This window comes from Eurypyga helias, unplaced genomic scaffold (assembly GCF_000690775.1).
Source record: "Eurypyga helias isolate BGI_N326 unplaced genomic scaffold, ASM69077v1 scaffold38579, whole genome shotgun sequence".
In the NCBI taxonomy this organism is placed as follows: Eukaryota; Metazoa; Chordata; class Aves; order Eurypygiformes; family Eurypygidae; genus Eurypyga; species Eurypyga helias.
The window spans coordinates 37370-42905 of record NW_010273391.1 but is presented as its reverse complement, the minus strand read 5'-3'; the positions used below and the strand labels follow the sequence as shown (position 1 = coordinate 42905).

The following is a 5536-nucleotide window of genomic DNA, read 5'->3' as shown; positions in this document are numbered from 1 at the left end:
AAATGAAAGCTGGTTGGCAGGGTCATTGTTGTGCTGTGGATATTGTGGCTTCAAGTTTAAAAGTTAAAAAAAGAAAATATTAAATAAAAACACCTAAGTGTCTATCTCCTGCTTATTTTTAACTCTATACATGTTTTGTTGATAGGCTGTCAGTAATTTGATATTGTTTATGATACAATTTTTATTTGTTTCCTATGACTATTCTTTCTGTGCAGAGATGACTTATTGTGAGAGCTTTATATATATGTGTATGTATTATACATATAAAAAAAGTAATTGAGCATGAACTATGCACCTATAAATATTAGCTGTTGAAAATTTATTGTTTTGTGATGTGTTTTATTAACTTGTGTCTGTAAATAATGGTGTTCAACTGAAGCGAATAAAACGTAACCCATTAAAAATGAACTTCTAAATTAGTGATGATTTATAACACCTTCTTTCCCCTCCAAAAGCCCATGTTAAAGCATTCAGGCTGTGTTGCTTCCTGTGAAGGAACTGTAGGAGCAAAACCAGCAAATGGAATCCCAGTCTATACAAAAAACAGGATGAAGAATGAGAATATCAGGGCTGCTACCTCAGCTGGAGCAAATTGTTGACAAAATAGATTCATTTGTAGTTTCTAATACACTGTCTCTTATAAGGAGAACCTAAGAGTAAATGAAACCATTAATAATAGGTTGCAGCAGATTATCAGGAAATTGTGAGGCCCTTTGAAGAATTACTGTTTCAGGGTTGCTAAAGCACTGAGCTATACAGGAGAGTGATGGATTAGTTGCAATCAATTTGTCTTGTATAAAGTCCCATTTAGCAAAAGTACACTCTACTGTGTGTTTTTAGGCACAGTAATTTTAGTTATTATGTTGTCTAGATACATTTCCTATAGTAAAAATTTAAATGTGAGATGTTTTTACTTCTCTCGTGCTTTATTTTCTGTTATTTTGGATCAAATTTTGCCTCTAACTTGAACTGTACAGTGGTTTTTGCTTAAGGTTCTCTAATCCTGAGAAGGATTTTGCACTTCGCTTACAGCTAGTCTTTCCAGTGTTCTAGGACATGGATCTTAAAACTGGTAAATATCATTGTCTGGTTTTGTAAATGGGGAAACGTTGGCACAACCACATAATGTGTCTCACTGATATGTACAAAAAGAGACACAAAACCCCAGGGATGGAACTCTCCAACTTGTTCTTGAACTGAGCTCCTTTTTGGCCTTCTGCTACGTCCTGGTATTAGCACACATAATGTGGAATCAGTCTTTCCAAGTTTGTACCTGTCCCATCTGTATACAGTGGGAGCTGATGGTGTAGTACTGTGAGCCAAAATCATGTTAACCTGTTGGTTTCACAGTGCTTAGAAAACTGGTGTTCCAATTTCCCATGTTATCCCCCAGTCCCAACACCATATATCTAAGGAAATTCATTTATTTCAGAAGATTTTCTATCAAGCTCATTTTTTCAAAACAAGTAACTGTCCCCTTGATCATTTTTAAAACAACTTGCAAATATTTTCATCAATGGTTAAGTTGCTTAATGGAACTTGAAGTCCTGCACTCTTTTGCAGAAATCTTTCATGATAACCTGCAACAACACACTAACAATTTTCAGTCTCCTTCACAGGCATTGTGTCAAAAGAATCTCTTGACTTGGACATCTTTACTGTTAAAATTCATCTTAATGCCTCCATGGCAAATGTATTGATTGCACGGAAAATTAATATCGGGACAGGCCACAATATAAGATAGTGCTTTTCTGACTATTAATGCTGTTTAAGGATCTTTCTGTTCTAGTAGAAGGATTTGGGAAGAAAAGCCCAGTGCTGTAGTGTCATTTTTCCCAGTGTGCTAGCAGAGACTCATCCACCACAAGCAAGAACTGAGAGCAGTCAGATGCCTGATACTTCAGGAAATAACACTGGAAACAGCAGCCTAAGTAGAATATGCTATTTCTGTTGTTCTTCCACAGCCCACAGTCTTGATTGCTCTATTGTTCCTCTGTTAGGGAATCAAATTAAACTGTTTTGTTGCTCACATGTTGCAAGTAAGCTGTGCACTTCTTAAATAAGCTGTGGGGAGCAGTATGTCATAAAAAACAGTGATAAGAATAAACTGACTCCTGAGACTGGCCCATTGTCTGACCATGGAGGAGTTAATTATTTTCTTTCATAGGTTAACATCAGCAAATCTGAATTCAGAGTTTTCAGGTCATTCAAAATGTACCATAGGCAATCGGTTTAGTTCTCATGCCTCTTGCAAACATGCTCTCAGATGGCCCCGAAAGTCCATGGGACCCCTGGTTACTATGGCAGCACGACGTGATGCACCACTTCGGTAACAAGCTGCATTTTAATTAGATTCCTTAAGGGTTGTCCAACCATCCTTTCCAGGTAAAGTAAATGCCATTTTGTCTTATTGCCTGCAGCGAGATGAATACCAATGCATGGATGCCAATGTCAGAATTGTGTCAGATGCTAAAGCTGAACTAAATAGATACTGCTTTATTCAGATATTTTAAGTGTCTGCGCTGGGTATTCAAGAATGTTTCTACTGTTGATATAAGATTTGCTTAAGCAATGCCCTTCAGAGAGGAATATACCTCAGACCCCTCTTTTCTTTAAGAGCCTAGATTTCAACTCAAACTGAAAGCAATCTTCTGTCCTCAAATTATGAGTTAATAATGAGTCTCAGCATATACCATTCCTCCAGGGAAAAAAACACATGTTGCTTTTTTGTTCTATTTTGACAGCTTTAATTGGTCTTATAATGGTTCCTAATTAGGCATGTTGTAATAATGTTTTTATTACTGTAAATCATAATGTTAATACTTGTGTTACATGCCTCTGGTATAATGACTTTCAAGTCATTGTATTTGAGGGATAAGGCAAGAAATGCCCTCCTCCCCCCACCAAGACTTTCCTTATTTCCCATGAGACTGTTGTAGACAAGGTAAATTACAGTGTCCTAAACTCGAGGATAAGTAACATGCCTGCATCTCTTTAGGAAGCACATATTTTACCCATCCTGGCTTTCATAGCATGGGCAGCCTAGTCTCAGTGATTCTCATTTGGCAGCATCTGACATGGACAGCAGGTCAAACAGCTGCAGCAGACTCGGAGTAGAGACCTCTGCCTCCAAAAGCTGGAAGTTGGAAATTGAGGGCTGTCCATTTAATGGCTGGAATTCTTCCAGGAGAACAGTGGAAGACAAGTACAGAATGGTTACCTATGCATATTCATAAAATCTTAATAGACCATGTAGAACTACTTAATTGCCTCTAAGATTTGATCCAAATTCACTGAAACCAGTGGAAAGATTATGCTGGCTTCTCACGGGTGTTTTAGGACACCCACAGCTCCAGTATATATTTGATCTCCTCATTAAAATGACATGTGGCAGTTCGTACTGATGTGGTGAGTTTCCAGTTCTTTATGCTTTTTAGGGAGAACATAAATGCCGAAACCCTTGCTTCTAGGGTTTCCTAAGGTACTGGCTCTAAGGTACTTTTTTGTCAGATGGTACGCAGTGGAGGTGATGCTCCAGGGCTCTGATGCCTAACTCGCTGAAAATAAAGGGAGTCTCTCTGTTGACTTACGTGGGTGTGGATGATTCCTGGTGCCCCTCTTCAGTCTGCATAGAACTCAGAGGTGGCAGAGATCAGATACCAAGTTGCCTTTGCAGAATATGTAAGAGCAGCGTAAGTAGCAGAAAAACAAAGATTACCCTAAATTCCCACAGCTATGTCCTCACCAGGTTTTCTCAGCAGTGCTGTAGTCTTACATGCTGGCAAAATACTGGGTAAATATGGGGTTTTGAATAGAGTAGTTGCCCTTAGGTATTGAAACCTTAAAAGTAATTACTTCTTCAGGTAGTTGATACTTAATGACATATTAATGCACCTTAAATCCTTGTGTTCTGCTTTGGAATAGCTTAGGAGGTAAGTGGGAGAAGATAGATGGTTGCCAGATAGTGGTTTTGGGTTTGATTTCAATCCACACAAGGCTACCAGTGGCTTTGACTGAATTATCCGAGGTTTTCTGAGGCCCAGCTTAGGGCTTTTTATATTACTGGCAAAGATACTAATAATGGTTTCCACAGGGTATCCTCATTCTGCTTGGATATAGGCCGGTGTGAACTAATAGCATCAGTTTTCATATAAGCAAACTTACTCTCTTGAGTTATGGTAACCAAAAGCAAATGAGATCTTAGCCTTTAGTATCTCCATGCTGCATTTTTAATGGAAAATATCATGTTTAAATGCAGACATAAACAACTTTCCTCAAGCCTGCCTGACATTTAACGTGGAACTCAGAAGGTTCCTCTGATCTAAAAAAGGCTGGCAGATGGAGGAACAGCAGGTGGAACCTCAGATGAGACAGCCAGGAGGTAACAAACGGGGTAAGAAACTAGGTCAGATGAGATTTCTTCCATGTTGGAAGAAACGCTTTGAAAATGCTTCCTCCAGTGGAGGCACGAAAGTGGGTTTTCAGCATTTTCCATTAATATTCACATCTTTGAATAGGTCAGAGTCTATCAGCATCTGATACATCTATGGGGCATATTTCTGTGGAAAAGGTGAATGTCTGCGATTTACTAGTGTGCTTTTTTCAGCTGCAGTATAAGGATATCTCTTTACAAAAGGCCAGAGCACCCATGAATTTCTGATGATTAATTGAGATTTAACAAGGAGAATGTTGTGAACTGCTGGGATACCTCACCTCCTTCTCTGTTTCTCTCTACTCACCACTCCCCTACCTGTTTCTTTCCAGTAATCTACTAAATTTTCAGAGGGTCCCCATTGCCAAGTGTCAGTTTTGTTGCAAAATCTTATTCCAACCATTGTGTCTAGTACAGCATGAGGAGGCTGCAAGCATGCCTGGAGAGCTGGGGTTCAGCCTTTGACCCCCCCTCTAAAAAGAAGGACTACAGCTCATGTTCTCCTCAGGATTCTGTATCCAAAGGCACAGCAAGGCAGAGCCACTGCTCAGAAGCACTGAGGCGGAGAGGCATGGTGGCTGTTTAAGGAAGGCAGAGGAGGAGGTTGGAGAAGCAGAATAAGCATGAGAGCCTTGCAGAGAATTGGCTGGCATCCATCCTGCCTGCCTTCCCCAGGCAGTGCTTCTGGTGTCGGAGGCTAATGATAGAAAATAGCCTGTGGTTTTACAATGCTTCCAGGGCCAGGCACCTCGAGGAGCCGGGTAAATTCTGATCAGGGCTGCTTTGCTCTCCCTGAGGCAGAATTCCCATGCTGTTTGAGGAGACCTGGCTTTTTATGTTGAATTCCCTTTTCTATTTTTCTGCCACCCAAAGTCCTCTCTACCATGAAAATAAAAGCAATTGACCGAGGAGTGTTCTAGATTAATAAATATAAAATGAAGTATGAAAGTTGGTTTTATCAGACTTCTGCAGAGAAAAGGGAATTGTGTGATGCCCATAGGACTGTTATTCTCTGTTGTTTGAGCAGGAATTTTATTTATGTGAATTTCAGTTGTAAAATTCCATGAAGCCATGCAAAAATAACCAAGATGGTCATCTAATGTT

The 5536-nt window shown here is 39.6% G+C and overlaps 1 long non-coding RNA gene across 1 annotated transcript in view; it reads left to right on the top strand.

Moving 5' to 3' along the window:
• LOC104515480 overlaps positions 1-408 on the top strand; it is a 1698-nt gene extending 1290 nt beyond the window's left edge. Inside the window, exon 2 of the long non-coding RNA XR_727943.1 lies at positions 1-408. This exon is cut by the window's left edge and continues 227 nt beyond it. This is a non-coding gene — a long non-coding RNA (uncharacterized LOC104515480).
• Positions 409-5536: the final 5128 nt, after the last annotated feature.